Raw genomic sequence first — 27,224 nt, forward strand, 5'->3', positions numbered from 1 at the left:
AAGCCTTAAAGAGACACCCCACATTTTTACCAAAACCACAGTGGACAATAAATATATTACACAGGTATACATGTGAATATCATTCCTCATACATAAACATTATATGAAATCAAGGTAATGTTCTGTGCAATAATAAATGTTAAGGAACACTTAAATTAATGTGACGGTGTCACAATTTTCAATTAATCTCCAAGTTCGCGGATAACTCAACTCGCACAAAGCCGCATCCCAGCGTCCAGAGGTCAGGTCGATAGGCTGAGCGAGGTGCACCACATAGTTGGAGCTCGTATTGTTCGGGTAAGTGCCCTGGCTACTGTTGGAGGGTAATGTTAAATAAAAACCGTCATATTCTTCACCCATAACTCGCCCTTAAAAATGTATTTTACCCTACGTCCTTGAGCTCTTTGGCTAGAATCCACGAATTGAATTTGTCAGGCCAGTTTTGCCATTTTACAAAGCAATAACGTTTTCCATCCCTGGTGGTGGTCTGTAGAACTTTATCCACGTAAAACACTTTGTTGGTCCCCACCGTGACTTTCTGCAGCTCTGGCTCGTAAAAAGTACCTTTGATCTCTTCACCGTCCAAATCCTGGATTTTATACACCGGAGGCTGGCGCTCGTGTCTCTCCTTGACAGTAAATAGCTCGGAGGTGAACGTCTGTTCGTAGCGTTTATCAAACACGCCCCTTAATTTAGAGAGACACACTGTGTCACCTCTGAGGAATTTAAACTTTGTTTTTTTAGCAGGCCCCCTGTCCACGCCATACAGCGTTTGAAATACCTCGAGAGTGTTTTCAGGCTTCACGTCAACGGGTCTCATACCTATACTGGAGTGAAAACTGTGATTATAGCTATGGAGAAGGTCAGGTAGAACGTCGATGTAGCGGCGGGTGTTTTTCGCTGTGAAATATCGCCACATGCGACTTTTGAGAGTCAGGTTAAACCTTTCCACTACTGAAGCTTTCAGATCGCTGGCGGTGCTGAAATGTTTGATATTGTAACGGGCAGTCAGTTTTTGGAAATCCTTATTAAAAAACTCTTTACCGTCATCAGTTTGTAATTTAGCAGGTATCCCAGACTGCTGTAAAACATCATCAAAGGCGGCTGTCACTTCAGCCCCTGTTTTACTTTTTAAAGTGTGCGCGTAGGCTCGTTTGGAAAACACGTCGATCACGGTCAGCATATAGCGTACGCCGTCGTTTTCAGCTTTAAACATTTGCATATCGCAGAGATCTGTCAGGAACTGGTAGACCGGTCGTGGTGCAAACACTCTGTTGCGCGGAAACTTGAGGCGCGCTGGTCTGTGTAATGTATAAGCATCTTGTTCAGCTAGCCAGCGGGCCACTCGCTGACCATCCACTTTATGCTTCCAAGGCATTTTGCAGGCGCTCTTTACCACCGTAGACACCGCTGTCGCCCGGCGTGTAATATGTTTGACTCATTAATCTGGGGGTTAGCCGCTGGGGCTTTTTTCCCTTAACACCTCCCCCGTCCATGTGTGTAATGATTTTATTGCAACGCTGATACACATGAATGTAAGGAGGCGTGTCATTAGTGTAACATTTAATTTTTATTTTTGTTTGGTGTAAAAAAGATACAGGGTTATATACACGTTACATATACAATATTTACAATAGGCTATAAGCCAGAATATTAAAACATTTAAGTATAGATACAAACATAGTCATTTGATAGTAGTTAAAGAGTAAAAACTGAAAACGTAATCATTTTAAAAAGCAGCAGCTAGAACCCAAACATTACAGAACCAGCTAATTGTATAAATACACCTTGGGCCCCGTGGTTTTCAATCAGATAGGCATGAATATGCTCAAACAGTTTATCCACATCATCAGAGGTAGCACCCCCTGATTTTAATTTTTTATTTTATTTATCCTTTATTTTACCAGGTGATGTCCCATTGAGATATTCAAATCTCTTTTACAAGGGAGCCCTGGGGCAACAGATACACAAGTTACACAGAAACATTGATGACAAGACAGACTAATAAGGACAGAATAACATAGAAGAAAGACATGAGGACTAGACAGACCAAAAAAACAGCGACACAAGCCAGTGACACAACAAACAAAACAGATTTACAGTACATGTAAAAACAATATAAAAATCACATAAAGGGGTCATTGGAAGCATGTGCATTGTTCAGATTTGGAATATAAAAATCACATAAAGGGGTCATTGGAAGCATGTGCACTGTTCAGATTTGGATTGTTTAAGTAACTGTTTAAAATGTCCAAGTGGGATAAAAACAGAAAGCTTCAAAACTTTTTGGAGCAAATTCCAACACCAAGGAGCAGCATAGCTAAAAGCAGTCTTACCAAATTCAGTTGTTGTACGTGGGATATTTAGAGCCAGAGTGTTAACGGAGCGGATATTGTAAATGGAATGATTCCAAGTCAACAGACTAGTAAGATAGCTGGGTAAATCACCATTAATAGCTTTATAAATAAAAATGTGCCAGTGGAACCATCTACACAGACCTAAAGAGCTAAAACCAGTCATCTAATAAAGACGACAGTGATGAGTGCGTGACTTGGCATTAGTAATGAACCGTAGTGCACCATGGTAGACTGTGTCAAGTGCGTGCAGTGTGGTAGAGGCAGCATGCATATAAATAACATCCCCATAGTCCAAGACTGGTAGGAAAGTGGCACTGATCAGTTTCCTCCTAGCTTGGAGAGTAAAACAGGATTTATTTCTAAAATAAAAGCCGAGCTTTACTCTTAGCTTTTTCACTAACTTATCAATATGAACTTTAAAAGGTTAGCTTTTCATCAATCCACAGACCAAGATATTTATAAGATGAAACATTTTCAACACACTTCCCATCCAGTGTGGAAATGGTAAGGGTGGTTGGTGCGGGTACTGTGCAAGACTTTGTGAACTGATCACCTTAGTTTTACCAGCATTTAATACCAGTCTAAGTTCAATGAAGGTGGCCTGTAATAAATTAAAAGACTGCTGTAACGATTGATAAGCTTGAGTAAGGGTGGGGGCGGAACAATATAGAACTGTGTCGTCTGCATAGAGGTGTATTTTGCTATCATCTGCAACAGAGGCGATGGTGTTTATATAAATGGTAAATAGGACCGGACCAAGGATAGACCCTTGAGGGACACCTCGCCGGACCCCCAGAGGAGCAGAACTATGCCCATCGACAACTACAGTTTGAGTTCTGTTGGCAAGATAGTTTTCGAACCACTCAACTGCCTTAATGCCCCAGCCAATGTCCCGGAGCCTCTTGAGCAGGATACAGTGATCAACTGTGTCAGCACAGCTCATCTTGTTGTCAAGGTCACAGATGAGGTCATCAAGCACCTTGGTAGCTGCAGTAATGGTGCTATGCCTGGCCCTAAAGCCTGACTGTGCCGGGCAAAGTATGTTATGGTTTTGCAGGAAGCCCTTAAGTTGGGTATTTACTAAAGACTCTAGGACCTTTGCAAGTGCAGACAATTTAGAGATTGGTCGGTAATTGTCAAGAATGGAGGGGTCCCCCCCTTTCAGCAGGGGGAGCACATGGGCTGATTTCCAAACATCTGGTAATTCATTTGAAGACAAGGACAAGTTAAAAATGTATGTAATGGGTTCCACTATGATATGTGCTGATAGCTTCAGTAAAGCAGGGTCTAGGCCATCAGGGCCAGCTGATTTCCTGGTGTCAATTTTTTTAAGAGCCTTAAGCACTGCGGATGATTGAGTGAATTCAAAGTCAAATCCCTCACTGACCAGAGAAGCAGGTGAAGTGTGTTGAAGGGGTGAATTGGGCTCGGGTCACATCTACAATTAAGACATATAAACACAACAGATGCCCTTGGTTGAAATTGGTTAAATGGTCCAGTAATTCATCAAAGGCTCTCTCCAAAACAACACCCCGCCTCTCCGCCATATTTGACACATGCCCCCTCCACTCCTCTGACTCCAAGCGATGTCTCGCGTCGGTCAGCAAAAACCTGAGACGATGCACATTAGCCGAGTCTGATTCAGAACAGTCACCGGCAGAGTACACTGCGCTGTCATTCGTTTCCTGGGCTAAAAACATTTTCAATAGGCAAATTAAACGTCCCACAACGAGCCGGCTAAAAGCCAAGTGGAAAATGGAAGACAGTAGGCAACACATGTTTAATACTCCAGGGTACCAACAATGTCCTGGGTGGAGATCTCCCCCTCCTCCGTCTCCACTCGACTTTTCACAAATAAGGCTTGAATATGGTCACTATGTTGATCCACCATTTCGTGCCAAACACTCAGAGGCACCCGAATGCTGTCGGAGAATGGGGCCCTATCCATCTCCTCGCCCGCCTGCCTGGAGACCACCACATAAGAACCCTCTCCGTCCCTCACGGTACAGAAACAGCGCACATATACTTTCTTATGGTTCTGGGGGCTAGTTTGCCACACAGATCCCACCGCCTCAGAGCGGCCTACTCGACCCGCCAATGTACACCGCACAATCTCTTGACACATTTTCCAATCCGATGATTTCAACAGCAGCTTGCTCTCCAAAGGCTCAGTACCCAGTTCCACGTCCTCCGTGTAGAGACACAGCTGGCCCAGCTGAAACAGGAATTTGTAACACAAAGCTTTACCCTCCCAACTCACACGACCGCATAACTGTGCAGGGGGTGGCTCCTGCGTGCGAGAAAGAATATTTTCAGAGCTTTTTCTCTTAGGGGCCCCACATAGCCGCTCGCTACTAGGACCCGCAGTTTCAGGAGTTGCTAAACTAGCCATGCTTATTTTGCTATCTTTACCGATACTTTTACACCGCTTTTATTCTCCCTAACAGCACCGCTCATAATGGCTCGCGCATGACACTCCCAGGACATCCCCCAACAGGACACCGACCATGACCGATACATCCGTGTACACCCCCCACCCCTGGACACACGCGCACCCATGACCATCACATCCGTGTACAACACCCACCCCATGATCACCTCATGACACACACCACGCATCCCCAGCACATGAGAGACCCATACACACACACACCCTGCACACCTCCCCACCCCTGGACACACACACACACACAAAAACCAACACCCACCCCATGATCACCTCATGACACACACCACGCATCCCCAGCACATGAGAGACCCACACACACACACCCTGCACACCCCCCACCCCTGGACGACACACACACACACACACACTCACTCACACACACACACACACACACAGAAACCCCCTCCCCCAGACACATGACTCATACAAAAACACCCCGCAGCATTCAAACAACCTGTCAAACTCCATTGATGACAAGTTCAAAACCCGGATGTCCCGCCCTCACCGGAAATCAAATACCTTGCCGGAAGTCCCGCCTTAATCAACCGGAAGTCCCGCCCACCTGTCACTTTTGAATTTGATTACAATAAGAGGAAAGGCATGTATTATATTCTCTTCTGTGAATTCTGATAAAGTCGAGAGACTGATAGCCTGAAACAAGCGAGGAGACGGGACGAGAAACAATCAGATGGATATCTAAGTTAACGATAAGTAAGTTATTTTCAAATCAGCGATTGCTCAAAGAGGAGAAAGCTAGACAGCGAGAACAGAGCTTTTTATATATGATACGGGGGGGCAATACCACGCCAAAACTGTCACGTTAGCGCCAACTAAATATGGATGTGACAGTTTTTGTTGAATTGCCCTGGACCTCTTCTATATATTCTGAGACAGGCGATTTTAAGCGCCAATTTGAAGCACCTCTACTAGACAAAGCATATATTTTGAGCAAGCATAGGGTAGGCTAGGCCCATTCAACAGTGAACTGAGACCACAGAATATTTTACGATTTAAGAAGGCAATATGATTGATCCACCACAATCTAGTTAAGCCTACATGCATTCACTGCCCAACAACGTGATATTCCTGGGTTTCCAGGATTTCGGGTCAACATAAAAAAACTAAAAAAATTAGCCTTTTAGGCTACTTATTTTATTTCACATTAAACATTAGGCCTAGGCCTACAATCTTCTATTTCTTGAATTTCCCCTTGGGGATCAATAAAGTATCTATCTATCTACAACTAGGCTCCATCCATCCATCTTAATATTATACATACATACATACATACATATACATAGCCTAAACACGCACGTTAAACATTATGATGCTCCGGACCTTTGCATGAGGAAATTTTCCGTAACTGGACCTCGCTGAAGATTAATTGAATACCCCTGTCCTAGAGCTTTTGAGATATTGCCACTGCTCCATCACTAAAAAGGCACTGTTAGAATGCTTGGATCAAGCCAGGTTCAGCATAGCGTATGCTACTGTCTGCGGACCAGGGCAAGCACACTTTCGCAGTTCCCGCCAGAAATGCAGTCTAGTTTCAACTTGTCATTCAAGAAGATGGACACCTCATCTCCTCAAAAGAAAGAAAAATTCTCACATCCTCACAAACATCCTCTCTTCTTCACAAAAAAGAAATATAGGAGGCCATAGCAGTGTGAGAAGATAAACGACACCCTGAAAAACACAGCGGCCATTTTGGGAGTTGGATAAGATATGGCCCGAGCCTGCTGGGTTTAGTAAAGACAGCAAAGGACTAGAAGTATTTATTGTCTCTCATGAGAAAAAAGATTAGCCTTTATAAAACATGAGTAAGTGTTCTTATTTTATTGATATAATTTATTTATTTAGCTTTCTCACCGTCTCTGTCACGCTGTCCCTCTTTGCATCTTGCTGAGCTTCCCTCTGTGAGTTTCCCTCACGGCATTTCAGCACAAATTAAATTTTGGTTACATAGTCGAGAGAGTCTGCATTTTGAAGCTGAGGAGTATCTAGGGTGGGACTTTCATTTATGTTCAGATGAATCAAAAATACACTGTGGATTAGTCAAGCCGTTCCTTGGGCTAAACTCCAGAAATTTGGAGAACGACAAAAGGAGGGATGGGGTGGGGTGATCAGTCTTTGTAGAGGCTCAATGAAAGAGTAGGAAATCTCTGTGAAATATATTTCAAGCGGTCGCGCATGATGCCTGTGATCTCATGAGAGCAGGATTTGTTCTCTATATCAAACATGTCCAACCCGTACTAGTCAGTATAACTTTTCCTCCCTCCCTCCCTCACACAAGCAACCATCTCTCTCTCCCCCATCCTGTTTTTTAAATGAAAACACACAAATTCTTGAGCTTGAAGACTAAGAGGGAGTTAAACCAGGGCAAATGTGTTGCCTATGGCAATATTTTGCATTTAGCACACACCAATCATTTTAATATCAAATTGAATCTCCAACTTATTTATAACACAGATAGAGTGTGCATCTGTGTGTGTGCGCAAGAGAGAGAGAGAGAGAGATAGAGGGAGAAAAGCGAGTGAGAGAGAGACCCATTAAATCAAAGAGAGCTAAGGTTTGGCCCTTTAAAAATCACTCGGAGCTCCAGCGAGAGTTGGCGTTAGGAAGCAGCCCCAATCAGTTTTGGTTCATTTGTGAGGATGATGGTGGTTTATGATCTTCCAGACGTGGTTTATGTAAATGTGCAAGTTCCAGTCAGTTAACTCGCAGGCCCTCCACCACTGCGGCTAATCTCCCCGTGGAGGGGGCGGCCCGCAGCCTGCAGGGCCAGCGGGGGAGCCGTGCATATCACTGATTTATAATCAGCCACACTCCCGCAGGTGGCCAGAGGAGGAGCGCACAGGGGAGAGAGAGGAGTGGAGGATGAACTCCAGACACACACACACACACACACACTTTAGACACACACACACACAAGTATGGATGTGAACTCCAGACACACACACATGCACACACACACACTTTAGACACACACACACACAAGTATGGATGTGAACTCCAGACACACACACACACGGGATGAATGGATGAACTCCAGACACACACACATGCACACACACACACACGGGCACACACTAGTATGGACACACACACACACACACACTCCTGCAGGTGGCCAGAGGAGAGCACAGGAGAGAGAGAGGATTGAAGGATGAACTTCACACACACACACACCCAAGCACTTGGGCACATACACACAGGCACGGGCTTACCATGGGAGCAGGAATTGCAATGGTCCAGGGAGTTTTTTGAATGGTCCAAAATGGAAAATAAATTCACACTTAATTATCTTTTTTTTTAGGTCAGGAAAGTTAGCTGTGTGTGTGTGTGTGTATGTTTGTGTTTGTGAGTGTGTGTGTGTGTGAGAGTATGGGGGAGTTCATAATTTGACTCTCACACATCTCTCACATGTTATCCTCAGACACTGCCCTCCGCATGCTAGTATGTTCGAGGTCCTCATGAGAACAGCAGGAGCATAAAATAAACGCTTTGATTGCGACCTCAAGGCCAAGCAGTGTCTATGTCCCTCAGTCATAATTTAAAGCCAATTTATTTAATATAGTAGATTTCAACTTTGAATATACTCTTTCATCATACAGCACATGGGCAGACTGTGGGAAGAGCACTGCTTTAAGTGTGGGTATCTCATCCATGTAAAGCTTCCAAGTAAAACTGAGGTCAGATGCTTTGTTTTGAGGCTTCTTTCAACCAATATGGCCTTTACAAACGGAAACGGAAGTTCAGGGGGAGTGTGACTACATTTGCCAGGCCTCCTTCTTTATCTGCCAGGTAACTTATTTGCAGCCTACCTGCCGAAGCAGCAGCATCGGCTTTACAGTGCTCACAACCCACCACCTCCCCTCACGGCTCCAGTCTTCCTTAGTTAAGAATAAAGGGGTGCATGATGGGATCCTGCATGACTCCTGCCTGCGCAGATGATTCTTGCACGGTCCCACAACACACTTCAGGACCCTGGTCACATGCTGCCCCCCTCCCCTCCCCCCCTCCATCATCACTGCTGATCAGGCTATCGCACCTCTCCCCCACATGGTGACCACGAGCAGTGCGGCAACAATGGTTTCAGCCAACGGCCTTCAGTCTCTAGCCACACGACAACCCTCTCAAAAGCACCCCTCCTCCTCCTCACCCTTCACTCCCCTCATCCCCCCCATCATTACAGCTGATCAAGTAAGTTATCTTTTAAAAAAACGTCATCCTCGTAAGGCAGCCGGGCCTGACAGACTGTGTCCAAGGCTGCTCAAGGCCTGTGCTGCTGAACTGGGGTAGCCACTGAAGCACATCTTTAAGGATGACCCAAAGTTTATGTAGAGATTAAATGTTTATATCTAATTTGCATATTATGACGTCATATGGTGGCGGCCATCTTGGATTATAGAATTTTCATGAAAAGTTGCATGTTTGAATGATAAAATGCACCACCACTTTTTTTCCATAAAATGTCCCTCACCTTCTGTATGCTATATTGTACAATACTGAATGCTCAGGTAAATAGTAAGTAGTAAACAAACTGTATAAATCACTACTAATAAATGGCAGAAACAAACCGAATGCATGTAGCGGTATGCTGGCCTTTTGCTGTAGAGATTTTCCATTTACTACATACAGTAGGCACTCTGATTCCATGTATGGGGCACATATATATTATTCAGATGACACACAAACACAAGTAGACAAGACCTGTTTAGTTCAAAAGCTCACTTGCCACGGCAAGGCACAGATCAGGAGTGAGATGACGAGACAAGACAAGAGACAATATTAGTATTTTTTTTCTTTTTGTTGTTTTTGTTGATGTTTTTTTTTTTTTCTTAGCTGACAAAGACACACACATCACAAGGACATGAACACACAAAAAAAGAACACATAGGCCTAGTGTATGTCCTAAATGGTCAGGGAAATAGGTAGCAAATCAACAGTGTAAATCATTACTAATAAATGGCTGACATTTTTTTTTATGTAGCAGGCCTTTTGCTGTAGAGATAATGACTCCCTATCCCTATCCATACAGGGCCGGCATTCCCATCATCTTGTGATAGACTATGCATAGCCTAATGGCTCCCCTGCCCGTGTCACCACCTCTGCTCCTGCTGTGAGCAGCATGGCCAGATCTGCTCTAGCCCGCCAGTGGAGAGAATATTTGGCGCCTTTCGGACTAGGCCTACTGTCATTCTCATTGCGACTCCCCACACTGCCTCTACGTTTCCCCCTAACTATCCTATGAGCACTTCGACCTCGTCTAACATACCCAGTGGCATTAGACAAAGGCTCCACCTGCGTTACTGTCGCCGCGATTGCGGGAGAAGCACACGGTCAGAAGACAGAAGCTAAGCTACATGGACATCCTCCAGCCTCGTTAAGCCACACCACTAACACCCTGCTAACTTCCCGATGAACACTCCAACCCCGTGAAACATTATTCCCCCACTAACATTGGGCAAGCGATTCAACGTTTGTGCTTGGTGTAAGCTAAACTCACTTTGTCCAGCTGCATCATTGCAAGGCAGGGGCGCATCTGAAGCCTCACTAAGCGAATCACCGTCATTTTCTGAAGGCAGATATTCCCCTTCAGAATCAGGGTCCTTGAATAGAAGACCCAACACTTCATTTTCGGGTAAACTTTTTTTAATGCCATTAGGCGATAATCTAATGCAAATACTCGCTGACGTTGACAATGTCGCTCTGATAAAGTGGCTCACACGCACACTAGTTCCGGTATTGCACGCACTGATTCAATGCGCTGTAGCACGAAAGTTTTGTTTAAAGCGTGACCTTTTTCGGACTCGGGGATGACGTATGACATGTCTGCCATCTAGTGGAGTGGAGGTCGAACGAAATATGACACCCTATTTGACTAAATCGTCCGTTTTATTCAGTACCGCATCTTGTCGAGTAAACTCGACCGTGGCGCCTAGAGGGTTAACTGGAGTCTACGTCTGAAAAGTTCCAACACTGTGGAAGACATCATGTCTCACCCCCGTCCCCAAGAAACCACACCCCAGTGAGCTTAATGACTTCAGGCCTGTCGTTCTAACATCACATGTGATGAAAACAATGGAGCGATTGGACCGTTACAGTTTGCATACCAGGAGAAAGTGGGCGTGGACGATGCCATCACTTATCTTTTACACAGGACACATTCTCACCTAGACAAGGGGAAAAGTGCTGTGAGAATCATGTTCTTTGATTTCTCAAGTGCTTTTAACACCATCCAACCCCTCAGACTGGGAGACAAGCTTCTGCAGATGGGTGTGGACGCTCACCTGGTAACCTGGATTACTGGTGGTGCAAACTCAATCACCTTCAACTCAACACTTTAAAGACCAAGGAGATGGTGGTGGATTTCCGCAGGTCTAAGCCCGCTCTGCTACCAGTCTCCATTGATGGGGTCAATGTGGAGGTGGTAAGCACCTACAAGTATCTGGGTCTCCACCTGGACAATAAACTGGACTGGTCAGCCAACACTGATGCACTCTACAAGAAAGGACAGAGCAGGCTGTACTTCCTGAGGAGGCTGCGGTCCTTCAATGTGTGCAGCAAGCTCCTCAGGATGTTCTACCAGTCTGTTGTGGCCAGCGCCCTCTTCTATGCAGTGGTATGCTGGGGAGGAAGCACAAAGAAGAAGGATGCTGGGCGACTTGACAGGCTGGTAAGGAAGGCTGGCTCTGTAGTGGGAGCTGAACTGGAGTGCATCACTTCAATATCTGACAAAAGGACCCTAAACAAACTGACACTCACTCTCTTGAGCACCTTACCATGCACACATAACTAAAGGACTATGGCTGGACTACTTTTTGCACCTTCACCATGACACTCACTCCCTTTAGCACCTTACCAGTCCCGGCCCTGTCACTACAAGCGTCTTATGCTCGATCACCCTCAAGCACATTGGACTCTCTTAATTTAATTTATATAGTGTATTTAGTTTTGTTACTTTTCTTTTCTTTCTTATCTTCTACTGTCTTTATTGTACAGTGGAGTTTATTTATACTGTATGTTTATACTTATACTTATACTTATGTTTACCATTTCTGCTGTAAGTGCATGTTGTGTGTGATGTCTGTATGCTACTGAGACCCTTGAATTTCCCCTTGGGGATCAATAAAGTATCTATCTATCTATCTATCTGGTCAGAGACCTCGCCAAACACGTGTTTTTATCATATGTCTTTATTTTGGATTGTGAACTAGTGAAACACTGGTTAAAAAAGTAATTGGATCACTTTTGACAGAAAACTAACACGGCCCACTATTTCAGATTCATGGGGAACTTTGATGGAAGACTTGAAAGAACCCTACGCTATATTGCCCTTCTAGGACATGTTGCACACATGAAGAAATACAAATGGTGTTTATTTTTTTAATCCACAGCATTGGTTTCAAAGCGAACTCAAAGAGATGCCCTGACCTAAAACATTCCAACCTCTCAGGAATTCCTTTAGGAGGAATAATTTATTGGTCCTTTCATGTTTCCTACAAGTGACCCTGATTTTTCAAGAAATATATGCAGTCGCACAGTTTCTTTATTTTTCTATTGTGTAGCTGTTGTTTTGTTTGTTTGTCTTCTTTTTGTCATCTTTGAAGTTCCTCTGCTACTATCATGCAATTTGCATTCGGACCCTATGGCTTTTACATTCAACCAGTCACTTCTGAGTGTTCTGAAGACTTGATATGTTCTGAGGTACGTCATGAGGCATTTGCTTTCAAACCTCACTGCAGCGATCATAATACATTTACACACACACAAATGTATTCTCTTCTGCATTCTCTCTCTGACTTTCATTTGATGTCTAATATTACACTGCACTGTATTAAAGATGCCACCCCAGTTCCTTGCAAAGCGCAATGTTATCGTTATTTTTTTTCCCCCTTTCTCGTACAAGGCAACTGACTCTCATAACTATTATTAAAGCACACAGTGAACAAAACCACACACACAAATACCAATAAAACTTGACAGACCTATTGTAGATAGCTCTTCACACAGAGCATTTCCATTTAGATTAGATTCAACTTTATTCTCATTGTGCAGAGTCCAAGTACAATGACAACGGAATGCAGACAGGACAAGATATACAGTGCAGTGTAGACAGTAGTTTACAGTTAGTTTACAGTAATAAAATTAAATATAAATATGTGCAGTGTATAGTATCTCATAAGAGCAGAATAAATATGGCTATGTAGTATGAACAATGTATGAACAACATGTACAGATATGTGCAGTGTAGTAGCAGTAACATTATAAGAGTAGTAAGAATAATATAGATATATGCAGTGCATTAACAGAATACATTTTAAGAAAAACAGAATTAATATAGATATTCATTATGAACCGTATAGACAGATATGTACAGCTATGTGCAGTGTGGTAACAACACCATTGCAATGCAGAAAAAGTAACATTATAAGAGTAGAATAAGTATGTGCAGGATGAATTAGTTGGTCGGTTGTCACCGGGATGCAGAACTAGAGTTTTGTAGGGTGACAGCCACAGGGAAGAAGCTTCCTCTGAACCTGCTGGCTCAGGTGCGGAGATACCTGTAACCTGTAAGGGGAGTGGTGTGAACAGTTTGGTTGGGCTGAGAACAGTCACTTGCCACATGCGTTGGGGGTCAGAGTTGGCCACACTTGAAGTGATCCTCAATCCTTAGCGTGTGGTTGTGTTAGGCCTTTTTGATGCCCTTCCACATTTCCAGAGTGGAGATAACCCACCCAAATAATGGATCACTGCCATGACTTTGTCATAAAATGGAAGAGGTGAATGAAATAAGCAAATTATACTATTAGTTTACTATTCACACCCTAGGATGACTAGTACTAGAACTCATCATCTAGTCACTAGTAAGAGGACTAGTACATCCTAGTACTTAGTGCTATTATTTTGGTCAATGAGAAGAGGTGAGTGACATAAATAAGTGTATTTGTTTACTTTAACATTAATATCTTAGAATGACTAATTAGTGCTACTATTGTGCCAAAGAGAAGATGTGATTGAGAGAAGAAGTACCAGCAAAGGCAAGACAGAAAAGTCATAAAAAGTCTTGTTGGCTTTTTATAGTCCACAAATCAGCAGCTAATCAACCTGACCAACGAGCAGCATGACTGTAGCAGCATGCCTGTCTCCAACAGAGGTAAGTCCATCGACACCCTTAAGATCTGTTACTGAGGCTGAGAGAGAAAACCAGCTAGTCTATTCACACAAGCACCAAATCTGCAACCGCAAAGCACCATATTTGGACTCTGAACTCTCTCTCTCTCTCACACACACCCCTGTTTTCAGTGTTAGATGAAATGCATTCAAAAATGCACACACAGGCACACACACACAAAAAACACACTTCACTCACCCACTCTTTTTTTTGACAGCAACACACACAACAAAAGTCATCATAACACCCACCTAATGTCACTCGCACTCAAACCCACAAATGTGTGTAACACTATCTCTGTCAGTGTATGTCTCTTTGTGTGTGAGTTTGTGTGTGTGTGTGTTTGCGCTGTCCATGCATGTGTAGGAGATGGCGCAACACTGGCTTCTCTTTGTGGAAATCAAAGCTCATTACTCCGTGGGAGCCGAAGGCAAGGTAATATCCCAGCTGTGGCCAACGCCATCGCAGGCCGATCCATTACGACGGCAGGGAGCAAGGGAGGGAAAGATGGAGAGAGAGAAGGAGAGATAGAGAGAGGGGAGAGAGATGGAGAGAGACAGAGGGAGAGAGATTTGTGAGAGAGGGAGCAAGAAAGAGAGAACGAGAAAGAAAGAGTAAGTGAGTAAGAGAGAGAGGGAGGGAGAGGGAAAGAGAGAGGGAGCAAGAGATGGAGTGAGAGGGAAAGAGAGAAAGAAAAGGAGGGAGAGAGATGTGAGAGACCTGGCGAGGCAGAGAGCAGGAGAGGGAGCCCAACATCTATTAGCCCAATCTCATTAGTGACCGCGCCACTACATTAGCAACACACACACACACACACACACAAATACGCTTGGCGGTTCCTGGAGTAGTGCTTTTTAATTATTTACAGATTACAATTATAAAGCCTGTTTTCCTGAAGAGAGGGACGGCCAATCTCACCATGTGAGTGTCTCTGTTGGTTACAGCTTACATGATATGAAGAAGACCATGGTGTGTGTGTGTGTGTGTGTGTAGAATGGGTGGGTCTCAAGATTAAGTTATCCCAGTATCATTATTACAGAGAGTATATAGTGTGTTGAAGCCTCAGGCAAGGTATTGCCCCTGTTTTGTACACCCCATGCTTATTAACACACCATCTAAACACGTTTTGCACACAAGTGTGTGTGTGTGTAAGAGAGAGATAGAGAGAGGATGAAAGGGTATTGATAGTTGTATCTGCAGTTCAGAGATACTCATTACATGGCCCCTGTCAAGTGACATATAATGATAAGAATAACAAAAAAAAAAAAGTTTAATTCTAACAGGTAACATCATTTCCTGTGACTGACGGGGATGATTTTCCGAGTATGAGACTGTGGACTTACTTCCTGGAGGGTGGAGATTTTTGAGGAAGGAAATGAAAATAGTTCATCCTGTTGGGGTGTTGTTGTGTGTCCAGTGCTCCACTATACAACTCCCAATACATCCTCTTGTTATTATGCTACTCGGAACATGGAGCTTTAGTGTTGGGATGTAATGTATGTACTATTAATATGATGCACGCGTGTGTGTGTGGGCACGTAGGAGACGACCCTATGCCAAGGCTGAAACAAAAAAAGGGAGGCTAGAGATTTGATTGTGGACATGTACTCGACTTCCAGTCATGACTACATTTTTGCATCACTGATGACTTCACCCCACCTCACCTTATGACAGCAGTTTAGTTTCATTCATAAGAATCTGTTAAAGTTGAGAATCTATCCTTTGTGTGTTGTGACCTCTGCAACAAAAGGGATTTGTTTTTGTAGAGATATATGTGTGTGCATGTGTTTGTTTCTGTCTATTCATTCAGTCTACCTGTTTTTTTGTCTGAACAGGTTATTTTGGCATGTTAGCATAATGGCCACCTAAGCACATTTACAGCAGGCGTAACTCAGTTCACTTCCTGTGAAGGGTATGGGTTACTAGGCGCTGCTAGGTTACCATCTCCTTCACTTCCTGTGAAGGGTATAAGTTACTCCTCTGCCTACTCCGCTGCCTGATTCCCCCACAGCCCATCTCCTGCCTGGATGGATGGCGCTGAATAAAAAGCCCATTTGGATCTCTGGAGGCTCCTGTGTTAACGTTGTTTGTATAACACCCCCCTGTTTGCTGTCTTTGTGCTTTCTCTAGTCAGATGAATGGCTTGTTTGTTGTTCTAAAATGTTCACAGACGGAATTGACTTAATTTGAGAGTGTTGTGACACTGGTGGCAGTGTGCTGTTAGGGTCGTTCCAACTGCTAGTAATTTGATCATGGAGGGGAAAAGATGCAGGAACCACCAGCCCCTCAATTCTTCTTTTTTTTTAAATAAAATGAAACAGTCTTACTCTCTCTCTCATACACACACAGACACACACACACAGGCGCAGGGACACAGATAGATAGATAGATAGATAGATACTTTATTGATCCCCAAGGGGAAATTCAAGGTCTCAGTAGCATACAGACATTAGTGTTAATTTTGTCACCTATTTTTAATTTAGTCTTAGTCTTAGTCTTGTGACGAAATGTCCTTTTTAGTCTTTGTCATATTTAGTCATTCAAATATCATTTTTGTTAGTCAAGTTTTAGTCGACTAAAAGTCTCGTCATTTTAGTCTAGTTTTAGTCAAAAGAAAACTAAAGGTATCTTAGTCAGTTTTAGTCAACACATTTTAGTCTTTTTTTATAACAAATTATTTCTGATTACCATTTGAGTCAAACAGTGTTTCACACATCTCAATTTTCCAACAATATTGTGTGTCCACAGGGCTACTCGTCTGTTATAATTACTCATTCAGATTTTTTGTCAGTCAGTATGTTTACATGCACAGGTAAGTCGAGCTACAGTTATAGCTCGGCTGGGATTTGACCATAGACAGTAAAAGATTTGACTGGACCACTGTCATATTAAGTAGACCAGTGTTTCTCAAAGTGTGGTCGGGGAATCACTGGTGGTCATAAGCTATCCCAAGTGGTCCTTGAGCAGGCGTGGTAAAATATAATATAGATGAGTTGTTTGCAATATTGAACCAACTTGTATGTAAAAACAGTTCTGCAACACTGTCTATGTAAGATATGCCAGTTTAAATCATACAGTATGAATCCACACAATAAGCAAAGTGCAAAGACAATAAGCAAGGTGGTTCAGTGAGTAGGCCTATAGTGTAGACTAATTATAGGCTACTTTTGAAGTAGGTCTAATCTTTTTTTTTTTTTTAGCTAGGGTTAGTTAAGTGGTCCTGAAACTGAAAAAGTTTGAGAAACACTGTCGTAGACCAAAGTATTAATGTTTTACTCGCCTCGCTAGGTGGCGATATGTAAAACACAACACATTCCCCAAACAGACTCTCCATCTTAGCCATAGCTAACTTGCTAGCGAACTTTCCATATTAGCTTACTTGCTAGCAAACTTTGCATCATCAGTCTAACTGGTTAAATAGTTGACATTACATGATGAACATTTTCGTATGGACATTCTGGTGGATGTTAATTTGTATGAGAGAAGCTTCAACTTCTGGGTATGTAGCATTGTGGCATAAAGCTTAGGTAGTTAGTTGGCTAACTCTGGCAGAAATCTCCAGTGTTCTTGTTCCATGTAGTTTCGTGTTGCAGCCACAGGGTTGCAGCAACAGCACGTAGACTAGCCTACAGGAAAGCTGTTGCGTATGAACTCATTCGGAATATTTTGAAAACGTAACAGCTAGATATTCTGTCTTCTCATTTTGTAGACGAAAATGAAGAGATTTTATCTTAGTTCTTATTTCGTGCAAAACATTTTAGTCTCGTCTTTTTTCGTCAACAATAATTCATCTTAAGATAGTCTTAGTCAGTGTTTCAGGACATTACTGCCGTCTCGTCATCGTCTCGTCTTAGTCATGAAAAAAAAGGTTGTTGACGAACATATTTCCTCTCGTCTCGTCTGACGAAATTAACACTAACAGACATCACATACACATTCACTAATAGCAGAAAAAAGTAATTCAAAGGATATAATATAAAAAAACAACTAAACAATAAGGAAAGTAGAAGATAAAGAATATACTAAAATACAAATTAGGGCCTACTAAATAACACTTAATCTAAATCAATTCTAAAATCAAATGGGTGATTAATCAAGAGGCGCTTGCAATGACTGCAATGACACACACACAGGCACAGACACATACAAACACAACCAAACACAGACACACACACTCAAACATCCACACACTAATGCATTTTCAATCGCTTCTTCTTTTCCGTAATGGAGGTTAAAAAAAGTACAATTAAATAAATAAGGCTGGGTGCACTGCTCTGGTAATCATCTGAAAAATGGTTGACGTTACCATCAAACACACACACACACACACTCATTGCCTTCTCTTCCAGCAGGTTTGACTGACGCAGCCCCCGCCTTTTCCTGGTTTTATAGATGGCTGTTCACGTGTAATGTCCCCAGCATTCAGGGTAATTATGATGAAATGCCGCAAGCTCTGGCTGAAGCAAGAGGGGGGGGAAAGGGCTGTTCATTAAAGGAAGCCACTTGCCAATACACAGCACTGTTTAATCTATCAGGACCAAACGGCTCCCCTGTCATCTGAGTGCGCAGATCTGCATACAGAGGCTTAGCACAGACCTGCAATGTGTTGGCTGAAGGTGTGTAGGATTTTCAGTTGAAACAAGTGTGAAGAAATTATCCGGATATCCGAATATAATAATATATAAGAATAATCCAAAAATATGTGTATCCTCTGCCATTGTGGACATAATGGTGCATTCAAGACAACTGTGACAACTGAGTTAGCTCCTTTAAGCCCAAAGACCCAGACAGTGTTTTGTGGCATTATCAAACTGCTGGTCATATATTCTCCTGAAAATCTGTAGTCACAGATCATTTAATGTGTGTGTGTGTGTGTGTGTGAGAGACAGAAAGAAAGAGAGAGTGTGTATGTGTGAATGTATGTGTGTGCAGGTGTGTCATCTTTTTTTTTATTTCATGTTGATTGGATTTTGTGATGTAATTAAATGTAAATTCAATACAAAAAGCTCATTCTTCTGCTTTTGATAAAGCAATGATGGAAATGTCTCTCCAGTATGTCTGCTGATAGCATGCCCAGACAAGACATCCAATGGAGTGATTGAATTAGCCACGTATAAGCCTCCGTCTCTCTGCACGAACACAAGCCACTGAACATCCACAGCCACGATGTTCTTTCAATTTCTACATGACATGCACACATACACACACACACACAAACACATACACACACAAACACGTAGACACACACACTCTATTACTCACTTTCACCATCCCTTCCCTCCCTCTGAAAATGTGAAACACATCTTTTGAGGTTCAGCTATTGCTGCAATTCCCATCCCTCTCCCTATTGCAGTAAACACACACACACAGACACACTCCATCGTGTGTCGTTGTGCTGTTCTTTCAGTCCAGCTTGCACATTCTCTGCCTTTCCTCTCCCTGAAGACACCCACCTGTCTGAGGAGAGGCTTTCTCCCTGTCATCCCTCTCCACGCGCTTGCATTACTGTTTGCTAATTACCTGTCCGACCCCTGTGGATCACTGCTGCCCCCAGATCTCACTCACCATCGTTCATTGCTTTTTTCCCCCCGGCCTGAGCAATCTTCTCTCTGCATGTCTACGCATTCACTGGAACCATCTATCCTTATGGTATCGTCTTAATATCCCCTTCCTTTTTCTCTGTGGCAAATATGAATATGAGCTGTCGGACCCAGTCTAAAATTACCCCTTCGCTGAATGCCACAAATCAAATCGGGGCGGCAGAGACTGAAATTGGGTGTTAGGAAGGCATTTGCGCGATATAGCAGTGCAGATCATTCTGGTAATATCGGTCTCGAGGGCATGGCATGTCTTCGACATGTGATGCATATGTGCCTTCACTGAAGTATCACATTATCCTATTCGCTACGTGATACACCACAGCCTGTCAGGACGGCAGTTCTATTCCCAACCTGTATTCCAGAGAGGAACCCATCATCACTCAGTTAAAAATGATCTTCTTATTAGATTTCGCATTCAACACTCAATTATTCCTTCACTTTTTCTATGTAGTCAGCAAATGGAATTTTAAACATGAGGAGATCCAGTTTGTGAGCCCTACTTTAGTGTGTTTTCAATCAGTCATAAGTGTTATAAGAGGGTAGAGAGAAAAAGAGAGATCACACACACACAAACACAAATAAAATGTAAATTATATTGCCATTATGTTACTGACAAATACTACATTGGTCAATGGTCACCATATAAAGAACAACACAATTTGATGAGGTGGCAAAAATAATAATAATAATATATATATATATATATAAAAAATATATATATATATTTCAGTAAGATTATTAGTATTCTAAGAAATGGACACCACCAACATTGGATTCATGATACTGACTGGATAAAATGATTGTGTGCTGCTGAACTACGTGGGCGTTTGCTTATTTCTTGGCACATGTTTATTACAGTGTACTGCATTAAGTCATTCATATATTCTTAGTTAGTCGATGTGCCATTCCCATAGACACATGGGCTAATTGCTCTGCTCACTGAAGACACAGGCTAGTATTACATACTTCTCATTGTTAATATGACACAGACTCATGTTGGTAGACTACTTATTTATGAAGGTCAAGCCATGAGGAAGCTGACACCTCTCAAAACCCCCACCACATCCTATGATAGACTTGAATGGCTAGTCATTTTGTGAACAGGCAGTAGGAGGGATGGGGGGGGGGAGGGACAGTGAGGAGGCGACCGAAACAAACTCCTCCATGATATGTTCAATCAAGCGCTGAATGAATGTGCGCAGTCAGCTCGAGAGAAGCCCACAGGAGGATCAGTGTGCCAGGCATGCCGTGAAGCAATCATTAATTATGGACATCACTCACCAAACCCCACCACAAACACTCACCACCCACAATCCCTCGACATTCCATCCGGCTCGTCAAACAGAGACCGAATTATCACACACAAATACATCAGACGCTGACGCCAGGCACAAAGTCCCGACGAGGCGAGTGACAAGCGATCCAGCCAAGCAAAAACTCAGACATCATCTGGCCCCAGTTCGACCGTAACCGCACGCTAACCATCAGCTCCTCCAGTCATGCTTGTTTTGACAGTCAAGTCCTCAAATGGATTTTTCCTTTTACGTTGTTTCCCCAGCTGCGCGTCTTTTATGTCCAAGAGCAAAATGAATACAAAGGAAATGCAGTGTCTTTTTTGAAGTCAGATTTACAGGTCAACAGAACCGTACATGTCATGCTTCACTGTAAAAAAATAGTTTCCCTTTTTATATAGAATAACAACTCACGCACGCAGCAATTTCAGAAGTTGTATGGTTGTTACTTTTCTTCTGTAGCTGTGCCATAGTATTCATTCCTGCAGGCGCCCCTGGCCATGTCTAGAATGTCTTGCGCGCCCAAAGACAGTATGTGCGCCGTTTTGAATTTTAAATTGTGAGATTGACAGCTTGAACAACCCATCAGCAAGCAGGGTTGATGCGGCCAGAAGTGACACGTCAGATTTTTCCACTGATCTAAAGATTTTTCAGGCAGACGCAACTACCAGAGACAGTTGATTAAGCAAAAACTCTTATTTGTTTGGTAATGTCACCAAAGCAAAGAGAAAAAACGTTTTGTGTTGGCATGCAAATATTCAGTCCGAAATGAAAATTTCAAAACCATAGATCCCGGAGCCAAATCCTGTTCATCTCTCCACTACACTACGCCTCATTCTAAACATATGTAAACTTCTAAAATGTTGAATGACTATAAGCTTTGGTTGCTAGGTAACAGTAAACAAACTGAAATATCATAATTCTTCACTTCGCTTATAAACTGACGGTGTAATGCGTTCACTGAACTAAGTTTATGGAAATTAAACACCACTTTAAAGCTTGTTGTAAACTTATTAGGACAACTTAGGACCTAGGTAGACTATCCCCTACCGTTTCTCAAAATGGTCCGCCATGCTGGATAGCACGCATTTCCTGTTTTTAGGTTTGGGTGTAAATAAAAAAATGCCTCCATTACACTAAAAACACCCGGGTGCAATTAATCACTCCGTATATATATGGGCCAGGGGAAGATAGGCTCTACAAAGTGAGACCCCTTCTCAACAGCTTCAGGAACATACCTGTGGATGAAATGCTCTGTGTTGACGAGCAAACGATCCCCTTCAAGGGAAAGAGCCAACTAAAACAGTATGTTCCCATGAAGCCAAAGCGTTGGGGATACAACGTTTGTCCTGGCAGACCAGCATGGCATAGAGCACAACTTTGATGTTTACACAGGACCCATCCAGCCTCCTCCTGGACATCCTGATATTGATGCCAGTGAAATAACAATGTTCTGCACGTAGCCTAGGCAGAGCTACAGATTTGGTGTAAAGATGTAGCATAAATGCAATTAGGTTGCGCAGACAGTCCGACACATTGCAAGCTCTGCATAGAACTGCTTGAGCCTATACCGGGTCAGTCGGATCAGCTGGGCCGGTTATGTTACGTTGTTATGAGTGCGAGTCAGTCGAATCAGCTGGCTACGTTGTCATGAGTGGATCTGGAGACGAGCGAGTAGCCTAGTTTCTACTTGTGTCAAGGTGATAATAATAATAGGCCTAATAATAATAATGAGAATTAGATGTACCGCAGAGCGGTACAAAATATGACCGCCGCCCAGTCCGGCACATTTTTTCCACAAAAATAAGTCACACTTGGCAAATTGTGTTCATTTCCTCCTTTGTTCCTGCTTAGCTTCAGTAATTCAGCAAATTCAGGGTATCTGCTGGTCTGGCTGCTGGCTAAAAACAGAAGGTGAAAGGCATATATGATTCTAACAGTCTCACTGAATTGCATTATGCACACTCAATTCTCACTGGTATCTGCTAGACAACAAGTACCAAAACATGATTAGTTCATAGATTTCACATGTAAAATCATTTTATATAACCCCACCCCCATCTTGCCTGTTCATAATTTTGAGAAATTGTTGAATTGTGTGCATTTGTGCATGTACGTGTTTATGTGTGTGTGTGTGTGTGTGTACGTGCGTGCATCCGCGTTAGAGCTAGCCCAGCACGCTATTCTATTCGCCCAGGGCAACGCAGCCCATCAAGTTGCTACATACTGTACATCGATAACACTTCAAATCCCAAAATGCGTTGCATCGTTAATGTCGCCTTTTCTGTTCATAAACAAAACATGTATCCATGCAACCAGACAAACTATCAACGAAAATGGCGAAGCGAAAGATTGATAATCGGAGCTTTCAAGATAGGTGGGATATACGTGGGTTATACGTTCATATTATTCAAGGACAAACCCGTTTGCTTGGTATGTGGATTCACCGTAGCTGTCACTAAAGAGTACAACATAAAACGGCACTACGAAACTAAACATGAAGACAAATACAAAGATCTGGATGCGAAGCTTAAGCTATAGAAGGTGGGAGAATTGAAAGCAAGTCTGCTTTCAAGGCAGACTACCCAAGCCAAGTTACAAGTGATGATGCTGCAAAAGCGAGTTTTACTGTTCCTAGGGTAGTAGCAGCAACTGGAATCCATGCATTTCCACTGAATTACTTTTGGAATCTGATCCCTTATCATACCTGTTCATTCTTACTCGTTGCTCGACTTATCGTGACTAAATTCAAGATGGCTGCAAACGCTAAACTTTGTGAAGATACTGTCTGTATAAATCGTCTTGTAAGTAAATTACCAGTGATTTTTCAAAGTTCTCAATGTCTCGTTTTAAATGTCAGGGCCCTCGGAAGTCTACCAATGAAGTGTGGAGATACATTGAGCCTCATAAATGGGTGTAAAACAGTGATTTATTTGCATGGCTAGCCCGATGCCGAAGCACCACTATTGAAAAAAGCTGTTGGTAGCATCGGCTAACTAAGCCAGATTTTGGAGTGCAGGGGACAAGCCGAGATGGGCTATGAGACATACATTCACACTCGGTATCATGTTTCAATACACTTTAGGTCAATATCACACCGGAATTCTCCTTTAAATGTCCTGTCTAAAGAAGGTCAACTTGGCACAACTCATTAGAGATCTACATTCTATAAAGACAAGTTCACTGTCATTGAACCAGCTGAATATGTACTCGATGCTACCAGAAAGAGAACGTTTATTTATGTCCCAATGTTATGCCTTCTTCTCACAGAGTTGCTAAATAGAAATGAAGTACTTGATGTGATAGGATTCTTGAGCATCTTCTGAAAGATATTGAGGTGCTTGAAATTCAGGGCCTTTATGTACAGAAACTAGGAGCAAATGTAACTGGCACAATTCTTTATGTATCCTCTGATAACCTTGGTGCACACTCATCAGCTGGGTTTCAAGAATGTTTCAATACAGGGAAAGTCTGTAGATTTTGTTTAGCTGATTGTGAGGACATACAAGATTATGAGGTAAAAAGTGGAATATTTCCCCTCAGAACCCAAGAGTCCCAAGAATGTCACATGTTTCACCAGACATTTTGGAGTTTTCAAATCAAGACAGCTATTCAACAAAAGTACAATACTGTAAAGTCTGTGGGTCTGCAGAGTCTCTCGACACTGCAAGATTACTATCAACATCATCAGGAAGTTCAACCCCTGTCTGTGATAGACCATGGCCAGATCCCTTTATTGTTTCCAAATTTTCTTCTGATGTTGAGTCAAGACTCAAGCAAGGAAATTATGAATATCATAAAGATGGCTCACTGCTGTCAGATGTGCGTAAGTATGTGCCTAAGGAGTTGAAGAGTGACATTCTGGACAAACTTGCAGAGGCCACAGTATGTATGCCTTTAAAACCCATCCAACTAGTGCAGAATGTGGCCTTGTGGCAAAATCATTGATCGATAAACACCTATGCTATCAAGGAAAGGAGATCTTCCTGTGGGTGGTATGGCTGGATGCACAGACTGGTGTTCAAGATGGGGAATTCAGGCAGAAATTGCCCATTTCTGGATCATTGGAGCTCTCTGAACAGTTAGCAGACAACATCAGGGAAGAAAATAAAAGACAAAGACAAAAGCCAAGGAAGTCGGAGGTTAATTTTCTGCCCGACTTTTCTTCAGGGAAAGAACTCACACACTCTTGAAGAGGAAAGATGTGCTTTAGAGAGTGAAATTAAGAAAAAGAAAATCAATGGACAGAAAGTGGATGCCCTCATGGACAGCCCCTTTTCTTTGAGAAGGAAAGAGGTGATCGGAGATGAGCCCCTAGTGAAGGAGGTGAAAAGCAGGTGGTCTGCTTTGTTTACAGAGTGACAGGTTAAAGGTTGTATCAGCGATTGCAGGCCCAAAAAAGGCCCAAACATAAATGATCACATTCATCTAATCTTTCATCTGATCACATTCATCTTTTCTAACGATCCGCTAGCTGCCCGCCCCATAAGCAGGCCGTCAAAAAGACGCATCCCTGTAGGCAGCCTAGGCTCTAAGATCTGCACACAAAAACAATTGCTAACAACAAGTGTTGCCAACCACTCAAAGGCAAAATAAAGTGTTCCAACCAATAACCGACGAGATGCGCGTTCAGGAGAGTTTCGATTGAACGGGAGGGAGGGGGAGGGGGTAGTGAGCTAGCTCTCTGTTTTGTTTGTCAACAGAAGTGATGTTACCCTACCCTGGAAATCCAGAGTTCTCGCGAGAGCACAATGGAATTGTCTCTGCGAGACACTCTGGCAATGAGCAATGATGCACGTTACTTTTACCCCTTGCATCCAGCTAAACTGATGAAGACAGCGCTGCAACGTTGGAGGACAGTAAATATTGGTCGTAGTGTTATCCGATTGCGTCGAGGTCCGAAATCATTCAGAATAAACATGGTCTAGTGTTATCCAATTGCGTGCAGTGAGATTTTTAAATGCATGCGTGTTGCCGCCCCTCGAGTTGGGCCATTACATTGTTCGTGGCCAGACCCTTAATCTTTCTAGATTACCAGGATCTGGATTTTCCAGGCTAATGTTACCCTACCATCACTGATACAACCTTTAATATAATTTCTAGTAGTATTCCTTCTAGCGTAAACAATTGTAAACTCTCACTGCTTTTGGAAAAATTCTCATGCATACCCCTATTCTGCCCTTCTGGTCTGTCATGTTTTGCAGATTTCGAACCAGCAGAGGAGAGCAGTTGTCCTTCTTGGCCTGCCTTCTTCCTTACTGAGGAGCCCTCTAATTTGTACAAGATCTATGATGTATGTGAGGCATCTACTGTATATTATTTGTCAATTTAAAAAAAAAAATATATATATATATATATATATATATTGGGTTTTTGGGTATGTGAGTGGAAAAAATGCTACACATATTCGAAGCCATCACCCAGATGATGTAGGCTACCAATCACTGAAACGAGGGGAAAAAACTTCCCCTGCGCTTCAGCAGCCTTTGGATACACATACAAATAGGGCCAAAACCTATGGCTTAAATTAAATGATTTCGTAATGACAGAAAGCTATGTAAATCGCGTGGTAATTACCTTTATGTTGGGGTAACTTGTAACTTCTCACATGAGGAGCTGGTAGTGTTAAGTGCATAGACAGTAAAATAAAGTGACAACGCTAACTAAACAAACCATGCTACGGTGAGTTAACGTCAAAGGGCAAAGTCACGTGACTTCTAGTTGTAGTCTGTTGAAATGAAAGGAGCAATTTCGTTTTTTTTTTAAAAGGCAAAATAGTGTGATATTTTCACAGTTAGTAGGCTAGATTATTACTTTAAACACAATAAAAAAAATATTGAGGCAAATTGTAGACCCTTCCATATACAACTAAACACAGATGTTGAAGGTCTTGCTTAAGTGGATTTTTAAAAATCATTTTTCTATGTAATTTGAACTTTCAGAAATAAGAGATGCTGTAGGCCTATTTTCAGTTTTATAGCTGATTGTCTTATTTTGTTTACAAGATGGAGTCTGGGTACTTATTGTACTGTTTAGCCTACATCTTACACACTTCAGGCTGTTGCAGATAGTTCAGGGAAGAGACTGTATGACACTAGGTGGTACAGCCTGAGACATGTACAAAAAAAATGCTTACTGGTTTTTGTTTTGCTTTTCCCTCCATTGTACCGAACTCGTACCGAACCGTAATGTCCGAACCGAGGTATGAACCAAACCGTGACTTCTGTGTACCGTTACACCCCTAATATATATATATATACTATTTGCATTTTTACATGGATATTGATGTGTAGGTTATGCAAAGCTCTTGAGTAGTAGAAACTAGTTCAATTGAAACTATAGGAACTA

This window comes from Alosa alosa, chromosome 16 (genome assembly GCF_017589495.1).
Source record: "Alosa alosa isolate M-15738 ecotype Scorff River chromosome 16, AALO_Geno_1.1, whole genome shotgun sequence".
NCBI classification, from domain to species: domain Eukaryota; kingdom Metazoa; phylum Chordata; class Actinopteri; order Clupeiformes; family Clupeidae; genus Alosa; species Alosa alosa.